At 41.1% G+C, this 22,921-nt stretch overlaps 1 long non-coding RNA gene across 1 annotated transcript in view; it reads left to right on the forward strand.

Annotated features, from left to right (window-relative positions):
- The window catches only part of LOC140916023 (uncharacterized), a 109,276-nt gene extending 100,283 nt beyond the window's left edge, over positions 1–8,993 (forward strand). Inside the window, exon 4 of the long non-coding RNA XR_012160367.1 lies at positions 8,424–8,993. This is a non-coding gene — a long non-coding RNA (uncharacterized lncRNA). The remainder of the gene's footprint in view (positions 1–8,423) is intronic.
- Positions 8,994–22,921: the final 13,928 nt, after the last annotated feature.

Consider the following 22,921-nt stretch of genomic DNA (forward strand, 5'->3'; position numbering starts at 1 on the left):
TTCTGGGCACTGAAATTAAGTTGACTGGCTGTAATTCCCCAGGTTGTCCTTATTTCCCTTTTTTATAGATTGGCACTATATTTTCCAGTCCTCTGGAATCTCTCTCCCATCTTCCATGACATTTTGAAGATAATTGCTAATGGCGCAGATATATCCTCAATCACCTCCTTGAATATTCTAGGATGTATTTCATCAGGCCTTGGTGACTTGAAGACATCTACATTGTCTTAGCAGTTCTTCTTCCTGGTACAGCAACCTATGATTAAGGAAGCCGAAGGAAAACTGATCATTGAGGCTGATCCTTTCTCACAGTTATTCTTCCTCAAAAACACCCTGGGATTGTATTTGGATTCCTTGAAATTCATTGTCATCAGTTCCTCAGGAAACCTCAGACCCAATTTTGTGAGTGTGTGTGTGTGGGGGGAGGGAGGGGATGGAAGGGAGAATTCTATCCAAGCTGCTACTGAGGGCCCCAGGATTGTTAAATATGCCATCCTATTCACCAGCCAGCTGCCTGAGCTGATCAGCGAGTATGGCCTTTGACAACAAGGAGACATAGCTCTATAGTGTGAGAAGCAGTGTGGTCTACAGAGCTAATAATCATGAGAACCAACAAAGAGCCATGGACTCTCCTGCTTTCTAATCACATCTCTCCTACTAACATTCTCTGGCTTTAACCAAGTCAAACATCTTTTCTACATTAGTTTTCCTACCTGTAAAATGGAAATAAAAATATGTCTTTATCTGTTATTTGTTGCTGCAAATGTTTTTGCACACATAAAGTGAGGACCTGGAGTAATAGTTTTTAAGGTTGGGCCAGGCTGCAACTTTACTTAATTAGTCATCATGGAAGCAATAAGGACAGGGGTCTACAGGAGATGGAGATGTAGTCTGACTTGGGAGAATGGAATCATGAGGTACTCAAACTAAAACTCCCACAAGGCACAAGCATTTCAGACTTAAACAAAATATTTTGGCCAAATAACTAAATACTTTTTTCACCAAAAACTCTAATTTTTGTCATGGAAAAAGTCTCCATTTTCAGACAAACTCTAATAATAACGCACTTGAACTATGTGGGGAAGGATTTGTGGGAAGGGAAGTTCTTTGCTAGCTAAAGGAGGAAAGAGGAAGCTACCATACATATATATTCATCCAGCCTTTATGGCCAGCCAGCTCTTAAGTCAGCAAAGTATGTGGCCCTATGGAAACATCTCCCTTTGACCAATGGAATTGCATTTGCAGGAAAGGAGAGTGCTATTGACTAGCAGCACAGTAGAGAAGTGAAGGTATGCAAATATTGCAGTTCTGATAATGTTATCGTTAATTTAAAGGAATTTGGTCTATATTCACAGAAAGAAACATGATTTACAATTTTGTGACTTCATGATTCATCACATAGAACATAACATAGCAAACATTTCAAAAATAAGGATTTAAAATACATTTGTAAGTATGGGTATGACCTGCATGTTCTATACACTTGGCTAGAACCTCAGCTGGTATAACTCTTTGTAGTTCCATTGATTTTAATAGCATTTGGCCAAATTACACCAGCTGACGGAATCTGCCCATAGTAACTATTGTTAATTCATATATGATTGTTTTATAAAAATGCTGAATATAGGCTGTCATGCAAAGCTTTATACAAAATAGAATTTAATGTTTGGTGCTAAAACACTTAGCTGATTTCAGGATAAGCAAAGCATAAAATGAAATGAGTTAAAATGAAATTCTCAGAGTATTTATGTCTTTTCTGATTAATATGTTATAAAATGTGAAGATTTTGACTTGACAGTGTTTTTAGAATGTGAGACTCTGAATTATGAATGACCCTATAATATCTATATATATATATAGAGAGAGAGAGAGAGAGAGTGACGGGGCAAGGCCAGATGACTATAGAAAAGTAGTGGGAGATAGATATATTAGCTCCAGGCTAAACAAATCCCTGGTACCAGGATAAGTGAAATGGCAGCCGCTCCAGGTCAATTAAGACACCTGGGGCCAATTAAGAACTTTCCAGAGGCAGGGAGAATGCTAGGTTGATTGGGACACCTGAAGCCAATCAGGGGCTGGCTGAAACTAGTTAAAAGCCTCCCAGCCAGTCAGGTGGGTGTACATGTTAGGACCTGTGGGAGGAAGTTGTGCTGTTAGACAGACTGAGCAGTACACACCATTATCAGGCACAAGGAAGGAGGCCCTGAGGTAAGGGTGAAGTGGAGCTTGAGGAGTTGAGGGCTGCTGTGGGGGAAGTAGCCCAGGGAATTGTACATGTCATGTTTCTAAAAGGTCAGCTACCATAGCTGATATTATTAGGGTCCCTGGGCTGGAGCCAGAGTAGAGGGTGGGCCTGGGCTCTTCCCCTCCCCCCCCCCCCCATGCCCCCTGATTAATCACTGAGACTGGGAAACAACAGAGACTATGCAAGGAAGCATAACTTCTCCTCACCTCCCTCACTGGCTTATAATGAAAATGGTTCAGTAGACTGTGACCCTTCTCTCTAGAGAGAGAAGGGTTATGTGGAGGGTCACAGTGAGCCTCTGAGGCTAGTGAAATATGCCAGGAAACATGGGAGACAAAGAGGCAAGGACAGAGTTTTGTCACTATAGATATTCATGTAATCATAAGGACAGCAGGTCTAAGACTTTTCAGCTCCAGCTATACTTAAGTATGCTTCAGGGTCAGAAGAAGTGCAAACTCAGAGGCTACTTGAACTTTAAGATCAAGATCACTAACAATTCACTAGAAAGTTACATTAAATTCCTAATACACATTCACTGTTATCATCTCAGCACATTTTTGATGAGGCTGTGGAACTGCCTGCTATAAATGACATTTCTGCTTGCTCTCTAAAGGCTTGTCAGTCTCTATTAATAGTCTATCAGATTTCAGAGTATAACTGAGTCTGAAATGAAACCAGCTCAGTAAAAAATAAGTTTTGTTCTCATACATGTTAATTTCAAATACTAAGTAGAAGCATTTGTTTTACACTTTAAAATGGCTAGACAAGCTCTTTAGAACATGTTAATTTCAAATGATGTGATTTTATTTGATCATGGATGGAATTACATCATTTTAGTTGCTGTGCAGTTTGTTTGCACACCTTAAGGCACTTCTGAAAATCCCACCCTAAGTCCTTATTCAGGCTGCTAAATAAAAGGCCTGTTTTTGAAAAATGGTAGGCACCAGCATGGTTGTGGGAGTTGCTGGGTACTCCATACTTTCAACAGCCCACAGGCAGAGGGACGTATTGGCCCCTGCTTCCAGCAGCTCCCATTGGCCTGAGCAGTGAACTGCAGCCACTGGGAGCCGCGATCGGCCGAACCTGCAGACGCGGCAGGTAAACAAAACGGTCGGGCCTGCCAGGGGCTTTCCCCGCACAAGCGGCGGAACAAGTTTGGGAACCACTAACCTGTGAGATAAGCATGGTAATAATACTTATAGGGCTGCTGTAAAACTTAAAGTAATGTTTTTAAAGCTCACTGGGTGGAAGACACCATTTAGAGCAGACTGGACATATGTTCATTTGAACTCAAGTCTGCACAGGGGCATAACCACAAGGTCCCCCCCTACTTTTTTTGATCTATAACTGTACCATAATTCATTTTTTGAAACAATCTCCTTTTCCTCATCACTTTTAATGTCTAGTTATTAAGTTACTACAGTGTTATTCACTCCATATAAATGGATCACAGAACTTTCCATTCTTAGTTAACCTATCCAGATGAAGGTTTGTCTTGATGTTTGTTTGTAACTGAAAATTGTGTCTCTATCAAAGGCAATCAATATCCATACTTTACAAGGTCTCTCAGCTGTCAGTAATCATGTCCATCTGTTAGCTGGCAATATGTTCAGTAAAAAGTTGCTTGGACCTTTTCACTATGGGCACCAATGCCAAGCAAATATGAAGACCTCCTGAGCTGTTTGATTTAAATGTACTAGAAAAGTACTGCTTACAAGCATTCTGTGTGGAAACATCATGATGTTGTGGGGAAGTGATCTACAGAGGAATGAATTCAATAAAGCATGATAAATATAATGCATTTACTTGCAGCGAACACTGAAAGGGGCATAACTAGTCAACAATGGAGTGTTTAATGCCACATCCCATGTGACAAATTATGGGAATAATGATGCTACTTTATATTTATATAACATTTCTCTCCTGGAAAGCTCCCAAAGCATTTATTGACTGTGCATATATATTATAGATAGATGGTTACACAAGATCACTTTATGGTGCAAATAAAGCAGTTATTCTGAACCAACACCAATATACAATAAGGTAAACAAATACTTTTTGCACACATTGTTTCCTCATGCTGAACCAATGTTGCTTATGTAGTTTCATATAGTCATAGGTGAAGATAAAAGCACATAAAAAATCTGGCTGTGTAATGGAGTCTGTGATGGGTTGGATAACAGAAACCCCCTTGGGGGTTGCCACCTGATGTGCAGTCCCTCTGAGCCTGTTTTCCCTGCCAGCTTGGGATTTCAATGCTCTGCCTTGTTGTGCCAGACATGCTAGCCTGCTACAAACACAGACCCAGGTCTGAACCACATCCCCCAGAAACTGCAGGCTTAACTGAAAACGGTTTAAGAAGTGCTCCTGTCTCCAGAACTCAGATAACCAACTCCCAATGGGGTCCAAACCCCAAATAAATCTGTTTTACCCTGTATAAAGCTTATAGAGGATAAACTCATAAATTGTTCACCCTCTATAACACTGATAGAGAGATATGCACAGTTGTCCCCCCACCCCAGGTATTAATACATTATTCTGGGTAAATTAATAAGTAAAGGTGATTTTATAAATACAAAAAGTAGGATTTAAGTGGTTCCAAGTAATAACAGACAAAACAAAGTGAATCACCAAGCAAAATAAAATAAAACATGCAAGTCTAAGCCTAATACAGTAAGAAAGTGATTACAGATGAAATCTCATTCTCAGAGATGTTCCAGTAAGCTTCTTTTACAGATTAGTCTCCTTCTAGTCTGGGTGCAGCAATCACTCACACCCTCATAGTTACTGTCCTTTGTTCCAGTTTCTTTCGGCTATCCTTTGGGTGTGGATAGGCTACCTCTTGAGCCAGCTGAAGACAAAATGGAGGCGTTTCCAGGGACTTAAATAAACTTTCTCTTGTGGGTGGAAACCCCTTCTCCTCTCCTATGCAGAATCCAGCTGCAAGATGGAGTTTGAGTCACATGGGCAAGTCACATATCCATGCACGACTCAGAACTTTACCAGCCGACGCCACATTCCCAGGAAAGCCCAGATGTGGATTGGCATCTCTCAAAGTTCATTGTTAGCTTAAGTGTTTCTTGATTGGGCACTTACTGAGAATAGTCTTTTCTCAAGAAGCTGACCAAATGCTTTACTGCGGCTACTTAAAATCAAACAAGTACATAGCCAATATTCATAACTTTGAATACAAAAATGAAACATGCATGTAGATAGGGTGAATATATCCAGTAGATCATAACTTTTGCAACAATATGTTACATGGAATATCTAGCATAAAACATATTCCAGTCATGTCATATTTACACTCATAAGCATATTTCTATAAAGCATTTTGGGGTGCAATGTCACAGTCTATAGACCCCATAAAGGGGGGTGCAGTCTCTCCTGTTTACAAGCAAGCAGCTTGATCACAACCCCACATAGCTGCCAGTCAGGAGCTGATGAAGTGAGCTGTAGCTCACGAAAGCTTATGCTCAGATACATTTGTTAGTCTCTAAGGTACCACAATACTCCTTTTCTTTTTGAGGAATATGTACATTTGCCTTAACAGAGAAAAAAATCAAAATCGCTTTAGTCAATAAAGATCTTTGGTCTGGGGATTTTCTTTTTAGCTTAACTTTCTCTTAGATGTCCAGGTTACTTTTTCCTTATAAACACTGTATTCACAGTAAGGAGATTGGTTTTAATCAGTTTTTCGCCTTTGAAACTGTTTCAATAATCTGTCCATGTGAATGTGTCTAGGTGTATATTGGACTGGTCTGAAATTGCTGCCACATCATATCACAATTTCTTTCCTGCTATCTATATGCATACTACTTCAGAATGATTAAAGTAGGGAACACTCACTGGCCTTCATATTCTTTCTGTGCAAGTACTAAGAGAGCCAATAAAGTATTATATCAGTTATAAAATCCATTATCAGGCAAGCTGAATAATTCTTCAGATGAATGCATTTCCCTTTATTCCACTAAACAAACTCAGCCTACTTACTAACTGAAATTTGCCTGAACAAAGTCTTGTCCAGGTAATATATTAGGCTACCTTTTCATCCATGTCCAGTAATTAATTAATTTTAATTTAATCTACAGAATTATCTTTGTAGAGCATACAAGAACTAAAAGTCTTTCTTAGCGCTGTCAGAGTGGGAATATGATATAAAAGATCTAGCATGATCCAGCCATGATATTTAATTGATGAACTGACAGCCATCCGATTATAGATATAACAGGATTATTTTTTCCTATTCAAAGTATTTTAGTGTGCTCTTTAACTAAAAAAGAGAATATTATCAGACTGTAAGGTGTGGTCTAAACTACAAAGTTAGGTCAACATAAGCCACCTGAGATTGAGTTAATAATGTGTGTGTCCACACTACCGAGTCCCATTCACCGACCTAAAGGGCCTGTAAAGATGACTTCTGTACTCCACCTCCATGAGACGCGTAGCGCTTGAGTCGACATGGGGATAGTGTAGACACTGCATTGTGTAATTCGAATTAATTGGCCTACAGGATGTGTCCCACAGTGCTCCGCTGTGACCTCTCTGGAGAGCACTTTCAACTCCATTGCACTTCAGCCAGGTACACAGGAAACAGCTGCCCCCCGGTAAAGCCCCGGGACCTTTTGTATTTTCATTTCCTGTTTGATCAGCATGGAGAGCTCATCAGCACACCTGACCATTGATGCTCAAAGCTGCAAACACACTCCAGCATGAGGCACACAGGGGGTGGTGGATCTTATTGCTGTATGGGGAGAAGAGTCTGTGCAGGCAGAGCTCTGAACCAGAAGAAGAAAAGCTAATATTGATGCCAAAATCGCGTGGGGCATAGGGGAGGAAGGCTACACCAGGGACACAGCGGTACCCCATGAAAATAAAGGAGCTTCGGCAAGTGTAACAGAAGATAAGGGAGGAGAACAGTCGCTCTGGTTCTGAGCCACAGACATGCTGCTACTATGAGGAGCTGCATGTGATTCTAGGCAGCAACCCCATCACTACCCCAAAATGCTCTGTGGATACCACCCAGGAGCTGGGCTACCTGGGGCAACAATGAGGAGGCCATTGTTGATGAGGAAGAGGAGGAGAATGTGTGGCAGGTAAGCGGAGGATCCATTCTCCCCGACAGCTAAGAACATTTTTTAAACGCTGGAGCCCATCCGCTCACAGGACTAATTGTCGGTGGAGCATGATGCTAGGGAAGTCACCACTGGTGAGTACATATTTCCAATCAAACTGTAGGAGTTACATGCTATTCTTTTTAATGTTGAACCTGAATTAAAAAATTGGGATAGTGGTTATCAGTGGCCACTCCAAATACTCAGAGGATGCTCTCGGAAAAAGACTGTTTATGTACCTGGGGATGGCCCTAGAATCCTCCACAGAGATCTCTAGGAAGCTTTCATGGAGGTAGTCTGCAATCCTTTGCAGAAGGTTTCTGGAAGGGCTGCCTTATTTTGTCCACCACGGTAGGACACTTTCCCAGTATTAACTCTTCTGGCATCATTGTGGCACATAGCATTGCAGCATAAGGACCAGGTCTGTACCTAGACACTTGAAGCATCTGTTCCCTTTCTGCCTCTGTTACCCTCAAGAGTCTGATATTGCCTATGGTCACCTAGGGGAAACAGGGGAAGTTTGAAATGTTAACTCTTAAACTGCAAACAACTTGAAAAGTAATTGCCTGTTTGGTGAATTCTGGGTCACACAATCACACTTTCCTGAGCATGCCCTGGTTATGGTTGGAAGGGATCACCCTGTATTGCAGCCAGCATTTAAACGGGAGGGGGGGGCGGCATGACGCTTCTTGTTTGTCTCCCTTCTACCCCAAGCCGTTGCCGCTTTTGTAACAATCAAACTATTTGTGGGGCTTTTCACTGCTGCCTGTTCTCAAGCAGCATCCAGGTTGCTATGGGAAGGGGGGCTGTGCTGAGGTTGGCACCATTGATACCAAGGGTGTCTTCACAAAAGCTGCAGCACAAGACCTCCTGCCCATGCCTTGTGGCCTTACTCACCATGGCTGCAGCAGCAAACAGACACTTGCAGTAGCCACGTAATCACAACCGCTGGTGGCTTGCAGGGAAGTGCATTGAGGGGTGTTTCTTTCTAAAAATATTTAACCTTGCACCAGAAACAATGTATGCACTGTCAATGCTACCCTTGTGCTTTATATTCTTTGCAGCTGAAACCTTGTCTCTAGGCGCATCCTCCACACTGGGACAGAGATTCCACCAGATTAGAAGGCGGAAACAGAAGACTCGGGAGGACATGTTCAGTGAGTTAATGCATGCGTCCGAGAGTGACAAGACAGAGCTCAGGGCATGGAGGATTGCACTGTCCAACAGCCTGAACAATGACCATGAGGACGGAAGAGCAGGCAGGGAGCACAAGCGTAACATGCAGGATGAGATGGTGCAGATTATGAGAGAGCAAACAGACATGCTGAGGTGTCTAGTTGAGGTTCAAGAAAGGCAGCTGGATGCTAGAGACCCACTGCAGCCTATGCTGAACCTGCTGCCATTGTCACCAAGTTCCACATCCTCCTCTCTCAGGCGTCCTAGGATGAGGAAGTGGGGGGAGTCCGGTATCCCTTGCACTCTACTCCAGGGGAGGGTACAAGGACCAGAAGGTGCCCATTCCCACACCTTTGATTGATATTGCAGTGCAATTGTAAGCAAGCTTTCCTTGTTCCCCCCGTCACCATGTCATCAGCCTTTTTGCCCCAGGTTATCTATCTTTTATTTGTTGTGTCTCAGTGTTTGGGAGCATAATAAAACTTAATGGATTGAGGAGAAAAGGCTCTTTATTTGTTCAGCACACTGTGGTTAGTGAGGGTGGAGTTTACAGGGGAGTACATGCAATGAATGGGACAGCTTGGTAAGGAACAATACACAAGTGTCACATTACTGTGGGTCATTGATAAAACTAGTTTTCAAAGCCTCACGGAGATGCAGTGTGCCTTGATGTGCTCTTCTTATTGCCCGGGTGTCTGGCTGCTCAAAAATTGGCTGCCAGGTGATCTGCCTTAACCCCACACCCAGCTGGAAACTTCTCTCCCTTTGTTTCACAGATATTATGGAGCACACAGCAGGCAGCAACAATGGGGATATTGCTTTCACTGAGGTCTAACCTCGTAAGCAAACTATACCAGTGAGCTTTTAAACATCCAAAGGCACATTCCACCACCATTCTGCACTTGCTCAGCCTATGGTTGAACTACTCCTTACTGCTGTCCAGGCTGCCTGTGTATTGCTTCATGAGCCATAGGAGCAAGGGGTAGGCTGGGTCTCCCATGACTGGCACTTCAACATCAACAATGGTTATTTTGCTGTCTGGAAAGAAAGTTCCTGCTTGCAGCTTTCTGAACAGACCAGAGTTCCTGAAGATGCGAGCATCATGCACCTTTCCCAGCCATCCCACATTTATGTTGGGGAAACAGCCCCTGTGATCCACCAGCACTTGCAACACCATTGAGAAGTACTCCTTTCAGTTTATGTACTCTTTGACAAGATGGTCTGGTGTCAAGATAGGGATAAGTATTCAGTCCCTCACCCCACTGGAGTTAGGGTATCCCATTGCGGCAAAACCATCCACTATGTCCTGCACGTTTCCAAGTCACTACCCTTCTTAGCAGAAGTCTATTGATTGCCCTGGCAACTTGGATCACAGCAGACCCCAGGGTAGATTCACCCACTCTCAATTGATTCCCCACTGACTGGTAGCAGTCTGGTGTTGCAAGCTTCCACAGAGATATCGCCACTTGCTTCTCAACTATCAGAGCAGCTTTCCTTTTAGTATTGCTGCTCTTCAGGGCTGGGGAAAGCTTTTTGCACAGTTCCATAAAAGTGGCCTTATGCATTTGAAAGTTCTGCAGTCACTGCTTGTCATCCCATAGCCGCATAACTACGCGGTCCCACCAGTCACTGCTTGTTTCCTGGGTGATGTGCGACTGTCACCAGCATCTATGAATTGGTCCACTCCATGGCTTCCACCAGGGCTGCTTGCATGGCATCACATTGTTCCATGCAGTGGCTACTGTTTCAGTTGAGCAAATACTACAGGTTAAGGTGCGAGGTGTTTGTAATGCGCACAACAACAGTGTACAGCTGAGTCCATGCTTGCTGTGCTATGGCAGCTGCATGGGTATGGGAAAATTGAAAAGGGTGACATCTCCCTTAACAAGATGAAATGTCCCACCAGCTAGAGGGGATGACATAATATTCCAAATACATGCATTTACTGACTGTCACTGCATGCATAAAAGTTGCACATTTAAATGAAGAGAGGGTCAGGCATGAGTTAATACAGCTGAGACCAAAGGAATCATAATGGACTGGTACCGCTCAGTCTCATAATAAGGGATAAGATTATATGGTCACTTTAGATGTTAAAGCCTTATTAAACATGTTTCTCCATAGAAAGCTTGCCAATATCATAAACTGATCTACAGAACTATATTGTTGCTAGTAGTAATGTTTCTGTGTTATATTTTTGTGATCTATGATTTTATCACTGTTAATAAATACGGCCATTTGCTATTTTTTTTTTGTGAGTGCTTTGCCTTTAAGGTTGTACCTTCTTAAAGCATCTCTTGGGCTACAATTCAGGAACTACAGTGCTGTCCATATTCTGGACAACAAGAATGTGTTCTCCTGAATCAGAGATTTGGAGTGGAGGTATGTTACTGAAGAGTGATTCAGTCTAAGTACAGAGATATTCTAACTCTATTGGCTGGACAGACATTTGAATCATAGCATATAGTGAAAACATTCTCTCATTCCATGACATAGCGGAGGTGCTACACTACTGTGGCCCAGTGCAAAGATTTCCCATTGACTTCAGTGAGAGTTGGATCAAGCTCCTAGAGAATCACGCTCCTTAGAGCATAGATCTGAATTACTTCACTGAATGGACACAGAATTTGGGAGGCATTCAATAGACACATAACTTAGGCATCTAGGAGAAGAATCTGTGACAGACAGTAAATGATTTTTTGTGAAAGGGAGCTCAATATTTTATGTGCTGAATATCCCTAAGCATTCAGCACACATATCTGTGGTTAATTTAATTTTCATTTTCATTTGCACATCAGCTTAAGAGCTACATTCTGACTTACAAAAACAAAATCATGTCTCTAGTAATTTCATTATCTGAAATTAGAAATATTTCACTAGTCCAAAATATTTTAAAAATCAAATGTTTGATGTAAGAGTGTTTCCCAATCTATGAATGTTGATAAAACTGGAAAATCTTCTGTGCACTAAATGTACTTTCTTTGCTAAATTAATGAAACATTAACAAATATTTCAGTTTTGCAATAACATTTTTGCAAAATGAAACTCCTAAATCTTCACACAGCTCCAAAAACCCTTTTCCCACAGGAGTGAAAGGATCTGCCACACAAATCTACAGTGGGTGGACGGAGATAACCATCTAAAACCCTGGATTTACTCACTACAAAATACTTCTTAATCTATAATTCACTTTGCTCCTTTATTGCTGTCTTTGTGATCTTTTATAGAATTAAAATTATATGCTCTTTTATAAGCCTGGAGGAAGATAGAAAGATAAGGCAATTCACCTTTCAAATACACTCATGAATTTTGAATATATAAAATATGCATAAAATCTTCAAGCACTTATCGTAAAATATGACTTCTTGCATCAAAATTCAGTTTTGAATATGACTTTCACAACTTAAGCACTATTTTCCATCAGTGAAATTATTGTATCACAAAATTTAACATTCATTTCTGTGTATTGATATAGAATAAGACCCTATAATTCTGAAAACTGAGACCTATAGACTCCTGAAAAATAACAGGACTGAATGCAATCCATATTTACAGTAACTGATAGTGACATCTAATTTCTGGAGACTTTAGACATTTCATCCATGACTAGGAGAAAGAATTAATTGTTTTTCTTCCTTAAATAAAACAAGGATGAGCCTTCACAAGCCACCAAAATAAATTTCAGTTAAACAAGCTGGATTCAAAGCGCACTTTCCAGTAGTGGTAAAATAGTAGTAGCTGGTAGATTGATTCATAAAAATAGTAGCCACAATGGTCTATAAGTAGAGAAACATGCACCACAATTTCACTTTTAGGCGATGGGCTCAAAGAGAGGAAGAGTTTGGTCCTGACTGGAGAGTTCAATACTTTTGTGGGGAGGAAACAAGAGGCCATTTGTTCCCCCCCATCTCAGGATAAAAGAAGAGACAATGAATCTTGGGGAGAGGGGGGTTCATATAAGATGTGCACATTAGACAATCTGCACTAGTGAATCTTGTGGGACCTGGAGAAGCAATGATGGGGGAAGACAGTGGTCTCATCAGTATGTCCGTGAATGGCAGAATGTGTACAGCACCACAAATCATTTAAATGTATAGAACATTAATGGTGGGAAGGGAAGGGAGGAGACAGTAACATTTTGATGATCAAAAGGCTTCCTAACTGCACTGTATATTTTTACATATTTAACATGATTGGAGTTCTGGAGAAGGTTATATTTAAACTATGGGAGAAATCTGAGGGGTCAGCCCTGATTCCAGGGCAGGGCAGGGAACCATGTGGTTACTGCTCAAGTGAGCTGTAGCTCACGAAAGCTTATGCTCAAATAAATTTGTTAGTCTCTAAGGTGCCACAAGTCCTCCTTTTCTTTTTGCTCTCAGGAGGGAGTGCTAGATAGACGATTTGCATCCTGATGCTGTGCCTACAGGTCCTAAGATAGGAGGTGTACATGGGCTCTGTTCTGACTGCAGAGGCTTAAAAAACATGCGGATCCAGTCACAGATCCCCCTCACAGCAGTCTGGCAGGTGGAACTTAACTGGAGCTGTAACAACAATTAATGTATTCCCTTGCCAATAGGAAATGAAATCAAACCCTGAATATTTTGTAATCATGGCTCATGTGCTCCCTATCCACTAATGTGAGCAGGGAGGAGCAAAGCACAGTAAAACTGGGAGGGCCATCAAAAAGAATAACAATATCTACATCATGCTTCTCTCTCCTCCTGATCCCAAGAAAACTCCTGTATTGCCACTCTGAAGGATGGGGATTTTATAGAGATCCTGCTAGGCAAGCAGGTAGACTCAGAGTGAAGAGCAGCTGCTCTCTGTAGTATACCTCCCTACTAACAGTGTGGATATATATGTGGGAGATTACACTACCTGGAGCAGCATTAACTCCCACACTGTGCCTGTATCCTTCTTGGAGAAGGCAGTTAGTTAGGTGCAGGCTTGGAAAAAAATGGGAGCATGACTCCCACAGAAGCTTTGATACCATGGAGGAGAAGCGGAAGGCAGCACTTTTAAAAGGCAATTCCTCCACAGGACCTTAGAGCTTTGTAGAGTCTGGAGGCTCCCATGCCTCTCCATGGTCCACCCAACTCCTCCTGTAGAGAGGAACATTTAAGAAAACTCCAAAGGGTGTTTCCTGTACCCTTTAATCACCTTTCATGGGTTTTTCCATAGGAAAGTTTTATATATCAGTCACATTAATTTTGTGTTTATAAAGCTCTAGGAACTGGAGTATATATATGGGATCTAATCCGTGTGGGTCTTGTTGATTAACAATTTGAATTTATATGGAATTATTCATAGATTCCAAGGCCAGAAGGTTCCATTGTGACCAGAAGGTTCCACTGTGACCATCCTAGTCTGATCTCCAGCATAACACAGGCCACTAAACTTCCCCAAAATAATGCATTGAGCCTGTGTTTGGGATTTTTTGGAAAAAAAAATCTAGACTTGATTTTAAAATTGTCAGTAATAGAGAATCCACCACCATCCTTGGTAAACTGTTCCAGTGGTTAATTACCTTCACAGTTAAAATTTTACACCTTATTTCTAGCCTCAACTTCAAGCCACTGGATTGTGTTATACCTTTCTCTTCTAAATTGAAGAGCCCATTATTAAATATTTGTTCCTCATTTAGGGACTTATAGACTGTAATCAAGTCCCTTAACCTTTTCTTTGTTAAATTAGATTGAGCTCCTTGAGTCTATCACTATACGGCAGGTTTTCTAATCCTTTAATATTTTTTGTAGCTCTTCTCTGAACCCTCTACAATTTATCAACATCCTTCTTGGATTGTGGGCACCAGAACCGGACACAGCGTTCCAGGAGTGGTCATACTAGTGCCAAACACAGAGGTAAAATAACTTCTCCGCTTCTAGTTAAAAGTCCCCAAAGGTTGCATTAGCTGTTTTGACCACGCCATTGCACTGGGAGCTCTTGTTCAGCTGATTATCTACCACAACTCCCAAATCTTTTTCAGAGTCACTACTTTTCAGGATAAAGCCCCCCATCATGTAAGAATGGCTTACATACTTTGTTCCTAGGTCTATACATTTACATTTTTCCATTTTAAAAATCAAATTGTTTGCTTACTCCCAGTTTATCAAGCAATCCTAAACACTCCATATCAATGATCTCTGCTCTTCATTATTTACCCTCTCCAAATTTTGGGGTCATCTGCAAACTTTGTCAGTGATGATTTCATGTTTTCTTCCTGTACATTAATAAAAATGTTAAATAGCATAAGGCTGATCCCAAAGGGACCCTACTATAAACACACTCATCTGAAGATGATTCCCTGTTCACAGTTGCAATTTCAGACCCATCAATTAGCCAGCTTTTAATCCATTTAACGTGTGCCATGTTTAATTTTATATCTGTCTCGTTTTTTAATCAAAATGTCATATGGTACCAAGTCAAAGGATATTACATCTTCACCAGTGGTTCCCAAACTTGTTCCGCTGCTTGTGCAGGGAAAGCCCCTGGCAGGCCGGGCCGGTTTGTTTACCTGCCGCATCTGCAGGTTCGGCCGATCGTGGCTCCCAGTGGCCGCGGTTCGCTGCTCCAGGCCAATGGGAGCTGCTGGAAGCGGCACAGGCCGAGGGACATACTGGCCGCCGCTTCCAGCAGCTCCCATTGGCCTGGAGAGCGAACCGCGGCCACTGGGAGCTGCGATTGGCCGAACCTGCAGACACGGCAGGTAAACAAAGTGGCGTGGCCTGCCAGTGGCTTTCCCTGCACAAGTGGCGGAACAAGTTTGGGAACCACTGGTCTACACTATTACCTTTATCAAACAAACTTATTAAAATGGTATACTATTGACTGGCATTATATTAACCTCCTTTAATTCTATATTAATTGAGTCCCATATCAGCCACACCATTATCTTGCCTGGGATCAATGTCAAACTGACAGACTTATAATTACCTGGGTCATCCCATTTACCATTCTTAAATATTGACACAACATTAGCTTTCTTTTAGTCTTCTGGAAGTTTCCCAGTGTTGCAAGACTTATTGAAAATCATCATTAACAGTCCAGCAAGATCATCAGCCAACTCTTTTAAAACTTCCTTGATGCAAGTTATCTGGAACTGCTGATTTTAAAATCGCTAACTTTAGTAGCATCTGTTTAACAATCTCCAGAGATATTAGTGGAATGGAAAAAGTGTTATCATATGATATGAATGTATCATTCCCCCTGCCCCCAATACAGAACAGAAGTATTTATTGAACACTTCTGCCTTTTCTACGTTATTATTTTATAATTCTACCATTTCCATGTAGTTATGCTCCAGTACCATTGCTATGATTCTTTGTATAAGTACATTATAGCTCCCTTCACCTCCTCTCTAAATCAGTTTTTTTAACCAATGTGGCCTTCTTCCTTGACTGTGGCTTTTGGGGAATCTATACTTGGGAATTGTTTAAGAACACTTTACTAATTTACATTTTTTCGGATTAAATTCTTCATCCTAGCTGATTTGGCTCATAATTGTTTTCAGATTTGTGAAACTGGCCTTTTTAAAGCACCAAGAAGGTGTACCTCTGTGTGTGTGTGTGTGTCTATATATCACTGGTTTGGACTTTATTCTGTTTCCCCATATAAATTTGATCAAATCTTGTTCACTTGTATTTAAGTTAACATTATTTTTTAGTTCTGTGCTCAGTTACTCTTTATCTGTTAAGAGGAGATCTAATATAGAAATCCCCTGTGCAGGATGCAACACTTTTGGAATTAGGAAATTGACATATATAATATTTGGAAATTCCAAAAGATATTTTAGTACTGGCAGCATGAGATCTCCATTAAGTGTCATTCAAATTGAAGTTCCCCTATGATCATCCTATACATAATAGGATAGGTGCATATGAACCCAGCTATCCTGTTCCCTAGTGACATATGGTAGTCTGTAGGAAATACCAACTAATACCCCATCCTGTGCTTTATCTCTGAGGACATTGATCCATAAGCGTTCAAGATCATTTTCTTTTGAGTTATTAGTGACTCAGAAACAAGTAATGCAATTTTTGACAGAGTGCCACTCCTCCTCCCCTTTTGCCCATTTGATCCTTCCTAAATAGGTTATAACAATGGATTTAAACATTCTAATCATGAGAATCATCCCATCAGGTTTCAGTAAAACACCAAGTAGATCAAATTTATGCTAATAAATGAGCAATTCCAGTTCCTCTTGTTTGTTGCCCAGGCTCCTAGCACTGGTATATAGGCAATTTTTATGAATTTATTTTCTTTATGTCCTTTGGTTTCCTGATTAATTTTGTACTTAACATCTCAACTTTGTGCTAAGCATCCACATCTTCCCTCTTTTTATCCTCCATTTTTGTTACAAGTTTAATGCCCTCCTGACTCCTCTAGCCAGCCTGTCGCTGAGAAAATTGGTTCCCCTTTTCTGCAGAGGTGGAGGCAATCCAAATTATATAGCCCCCTCTCCTCATGAATGATATATTATATACACACAAAAAATAATGTATTATTATACATTGTCTCTAGAAAGAATAAAAAGTAAGGAGGACTATACATCTATCATATATAGTAAACAATATGTATCCACAGTTATTATTTTCTAAAAGAAAATCATTACCGTTCTATAATGGATAAAGGCCAAGAGGATCAGAGAAATAGAAAGACCAATAAATCCGATATTAGTTTTCTCCATGTTCTAGTAATCTTATGCTGTAAATAGGAAGGAAATGAAACAAGAATGCTAGCTTGCCAGCCAATGAATATATTTTATGACGTGCTTCTCATGATCATGATCTTTCTTAAAATCCAAAAAAGGCTACAAAAAGTACATTTTGATTTTATATTATTAAATATTTGATCTGCAAACTCAATTAAACTAGAGTGTTAGAGGAAAATAGATGAAAAAACAATCCTGTCTAGGATTATAGAAGTTTTATGGATTAAATTTGGGTGTAATTGTTCTGAGCTGTTTTCCAATAATTTTGGAGGGAAAAGATTGTAAAACTGAAATTGGACAATCATTCTTCTGTCACCAGAGTCCTTGTCTTTCAAAAGGAGGAAAGCATTTTGCAGGCTACAGAAACATAACTGAAAACAGAGAAGGGAAAATGACACTAAAAGCTAAATTTTCTTTGTGACTCTCTGTTTATAATACAAACTCCTCAAGTCCCATTACAATGTCTCTAGGTCGTCATTTCTAACCTGACTGAGGTCAACAGAAACTAAACAATAATATTTATATGATGGCTGCTCAGTGCTCTGTGTGAAATAAACTAGCATTTTCAGTCCAATTGTCAGTGGACACATGTCCGCATCAGAAAAATGCCATCACAATTCGTGCTAGCTGATAACCCTAATGTCACTCTCAATAGAGAAACCATGCATTTAATGGCTATAGAAAGTGAAGTGTTGTTTGACCCATAGAACGATCCCTCCAGGGATGAGGTGGACCTCCGGTGGGATGAGGCACAACAGCTTGCAATGTTCCTGCTTCCCTGCTGTGGACGTGTTTGGAGGGCTGCCAATCTTTCAGTCTGATCTCCGGGGCTGTGAATCTAGCACCTGTCACAGACACTCAATTCACCTACAAACTTTAAAGCAACACACCAGCTGGTCAAACAAATATTAGAGATGTGGAAAACCGCACACACTTTTGGTTTTGGAATACCTCATCTGCCAGGTTTTTGATTTTCAATACTAAGATAATGGGATGCTTTGAGTCCAGGCCCTATTTTATCCAACCCGATCCAAATGCCAAAGCATAGCGAGTCCATGCAAACCATGCCACTTTTGGCAACTTCAAAACAATGTAGTGATGGGCTATAAAGTATGAAAGTGATGATGTTACAGTTGATAGGCCCCTACCTCAATAATGGTGTACACTCATAAACAAATGTTCTCTTGATTCCAGAAAACCTGTCTGATTCCTGCAGTTAAGTTTCTATCTATGCTTCTGACACCACAATAACTAATCTAGCATTCTGGCTTTCTGCCAGATCGTAGACACTGCTTCTGCAATATGCATGTAGAGTTGCACTTGACTTTGCCTGTCTGCTTTGAGAAAGCGTGTACATTTCAAAACACTGTCTGCTCACAACTATTTTAATAGAAAGGCAGAGTGTGATATGCCACATAACTGACAAATAAACCTCTACTACAAAATGGGCATTTTTTAAGGTTCTCAGAGGGGCCTAATGATGACTGTTATATGAAATATGTGTACTTTTTCTTGAGAGCTCAGGTTTCTGTAACACCTAAACCAACCCCAAAGCCTCAGTGCTTTTCCAGTCTGAAGCATGTGGACTGTGCTGTGTGTGTCATCCATCATTCTGGCATGCCCATATAGTGTCTGAACAAAGATAGACCCTGGCAAAAAATACATCTTTTAGGCAACTACAAGGCACATTTTGTTCAGAATCAGAAATCTCCCCTCTCTAGTGTTTCCTCACTGTAACCCTGTCAAGAGCGATACACAGAATTATCAAACATAGTGGCCAAATACATCCCTAGCGTAACGTCACTGATGTCACTGGTGTTCCCCAATATTTTTCATGCAGCTTCTTATGTGCCTCAGACAAATTAACTCTCCTTGTAGAAATGAGTCAATTTTTAATTTTCCCATAAAGCACCAATTAAAATTTTCCTTTCATGCTGGATCTCCTGCCTCCTTCATGCTGTCTTGAAAGAGAAAACCAGTGGCTGCACTGACATTTTTTGATGGATGGCATCCTCTGTCATTTTTGTGGACATACTCCTTCTTTCTTACATACCCACATTACAGCAAATTGCTGCTGTGGAGTCCCCAGTTACCTTAGGGGTAGGTTCAGCCATTGAGTGATCCTGAAACAATACCATGTGACTTCAGTCATGGAATGAAATCATACCAACCCAGCTAAAAACTTGAAAATGCATGGCAAAAAGTCACATTGGAAATCCAAAGAGTGAAACAACGTAGACACAAACAGCAACAGAATTTTCACTGCATGAACGTTTTCATAAGAAATACCTAATTTTCTTTAAAAAGGCATAAATACCAGTCGTTTTAAAATTCCCTGTGAATATATTGCATACCTGGGCTTTTGAAGGTAAATACATATTTAATACATTTTGTTAATTGCTAACACGGTACGTATTTTTCTACATGTGAAACTCTCTCATGTATCTTTCATATAATAATTATAGTAATGATTATGAACGGAGTGTTTCCCAGCAGTATATCTAATCATCTACACTGTTAATTTCTAATCACATGGAGTCTTAAAGATTCATGAAGACAGATAATCTTGTAACACTATTAGGGTTAATATACATTTCACCTCTATTGCAAGTGCATATTACAATTTTATTCCACTCCTTAGTGAACGAGAGCAATGATCTGGGTTTAACTTAGAACTAAAACAAGAACTGATTTAGCTACAAGAGAAGCAAGCCTGGTTATGTAAGACCTTGGATGAAATTGCACTACAAATGAGATGTCTCAGATTAAATCAGCCAGTTGTATTTGCCTTATTCCTAGCCTGGAAGCAATACAGTAGCAGCTCATGCACTCAATCGCTTCTGATTTCTAATTCTTTTACCAGAGGGATGTATATGAAATATCTGCATGTATTTTATGTCAAACAGTCGAAGTATATGCATTAATAGAACTGACTTAGGATCTTATGCCTAAAAATAATTACAGAAATCATTTTCACTGTCATGTGAATAACCCAGAATAAAATTAACTGTCACAAAGCATTCAGTCATGCAGCACACGTGTGCACACACACACACCCCGCCACCCTTTATATACATAATACTGGAATACTCACTCTCTCTTCTGTAGGGACACAGTCTAAGGTGGCAGTTTTCATCAGTTTTCTTAGTTGTGTGGTTTTGATAGAGGGAGAGTTTTGTTTTCCTCCAGAGGGATGGTGCTGGACTTCCTGAAAGTATGTTAGGTTCCAGCAGGATGCAGGTCTTGTCAACAATTTGCCTTTTGGGGAAGACGACTAGGGAAAGGATGGATGTGTGGCAGAGGAAGGTGCTATAACATAATGTTGCATAATCTAATGCTTGCTTTTCCACTTTGCAGGAACTCTCAGGATTTGGCCTATTATTGTTATTACGTTTTTTAAGATGTTGAGTGATGTAACTAGTTCCTACTCACAGATCCATTGCGGGAATTTAACTGACAGCACTAACTAGACTCATATGTCATGAGCAGGGCCAGGGCTCCTTCTTGAACTACCACAGCTTAGTCTTCCAGTCCCCTGCTATCATTCCAACACGGTGAAGAGCCAATGCTGTTTCCTTTGACTCTTCAGCCTCCAATGGACAGTAGTTTTACCAAAATAACATGGAGCTGGTTCAATGGAAGGCTTAAATGGAAAACTTAAATGGAAAGCAAAAGGAAGACCCCTCTGAACAGTTAAATTTGACTTGTGTGGGAAGACAAAAGGGGTGGCTTTTGTATCATGCCAGAAGGTTGTATATCTGGGAAAAGTTAGAGAGATAAGGTGGATGAGGTAATATCTTTTACTGGACCAGCTTCTCTTGGGGAGGGAGACAACCTTTCAAGCTTGCACAAAGTTCTTCTTCAGATCACCTGAAGTAATATCTTTTATTGGACCAACTTCTGTCCAGTAAAAGATTACCTCACCTGTCTTATCTCTCTCACATCCTGGGACCGACACAGCTACCACAACACCAGCACTCTCCATCAGGAGGTGACATAAGTGGGATTTAAATGGCCACTTTTTCAACTCCTGATGCACTCAGTCATATGGCCAGCACCAAGGAAGATGCTCAGAAAACAATTCTCGCTTGTCATGAGGGTATGTTCTTCTTCAGCACTGCAAATGTGTTTCTGAGTTTATGGTTGCACCAGAAAGCTATTCCAGTCGCACCAATCATCAGATATGTTCAAAAGGAAAAGCCACCACCACCAAACTATTAATTGCCTACAGCCAGCAAAATCCTCTAAAGAGGAGTGCAAATGAGGAGAAAACAGCTCCTTTAATTGTTGCTGAGATGACTGGAGCCAAACAGTAAATAAGGCATTTTGTTCCTTTTTTCCTTTCACTGTTTCTTAGGGGATTTGGGCTCTGAGAAACTGATGGAGTTCTTGATGAGCCACATACTTTTGAACCTAGAGTCTGAATGCTCTGGTGCATGAACATATACCGCATATGTTCCGCTAGTAGGACCCCATCTCACGTGAACCCAATCCTAAAGTACTTACTCAGAAATCAATGGGAGTTTTGCCTGAATAAGAAGTAAGAGACACATACAACCCTCCACTGAATGGTATGAAGGGGAGCAAAATCATAGCTTATGTTATTTCAGTATGGGGTAGGGAATGTATTAAGGATAAAGAGCTATGCTGTAGAATTCTCCCACACCACATAGCTTCCTATACCTATAATGCAAAATCTCATTTCCACGGGGGCGGGGAGGGGTAAGTGGGAGTGTCATGGGGAGGAAAACAGACATTTTAGCCAACATTCTCCTGTTTCAAGGCATTGTGACACAACACCATGTGCATTAAAATTGACTGCTGCCCTGAGCAGAACACCATGGAGTATGCACTGGCAGGCACTTGGTGGGGTCCAACAAGTGGCAGCTTACTGTCATGCTGCACAGAATGTGGGAATTAGGGGAGTGTAATGGTCCCCCCCTCTCCCGTGAGGAGGGAGGCCACTCAGTCCGGTCCTGTCTGGCCAGGACCAGAGTCCATAGGACAGTTCAAGAGCCCACAATAGGGCTAGGCGACCAGCAGTAACTGTCAGGCTTTAGCTTAGACTTGGGCGGCTCAAGCTGCCAGTCCTTAAACAGAGTCTATACCTGAGCTGGGGCCTGGGCTTGAGGAGGCTCAGGCAGCCAGCAACAAAACAGTCTCAGGGCTGGCTTTAGTCTGGGCAGAGCTCAGGCAGCCAGCAAAGCAATAGTCTACAAGGGAGATGATAAGGGAAGCTCCTTCTTCAGAGCTGGGGCTTCTCTGCACAGTGTAGGGAGTTGGCCACCCGGGGTGGGTGGCAGGGGGACACGGGGTATATTGGATAGTCAAATCCTGATAGGAGGTATCAGATTGAACAACAGTTGTGTTTTCAAAGGCAGGAATAGGGGAAATCACTTGATTTCCAATTGAGGTAAACTGCTTAGAAGTAAAACAGAAGTTTGGATCTTTGACCTGACATTCCAAGGAACCATATAAGAACCTTTCCTGCTTGGTTATTATGCAAAAATGGCTATTTACAGCATAGGTCACCCTCTCCATAGGAGGTCTTCCATCTGGTCAGTTGGACCATACACTCTAACAATGATTGATTCTGGAGCTCTCCCTGCAGTCCACACAAGATAGTATTTGCCTCAAACACATTACATCTCCAGATGGCCTGTTGCTCTAAAAAGG

This window comes from Lepidochelys kempii, chromosome 8, assembly GCF_965140265.1.
Source record: "Lepidochelys kempii isolate rLepKem1 chromosome 8, rLepKem1.hap2, whole genome shotgun sequence".
NCBI lineage: Eukaryota > Metazoa > Chordata > Testudines > Cheloniidae > Lepidochelys > Lepidochelys kempii.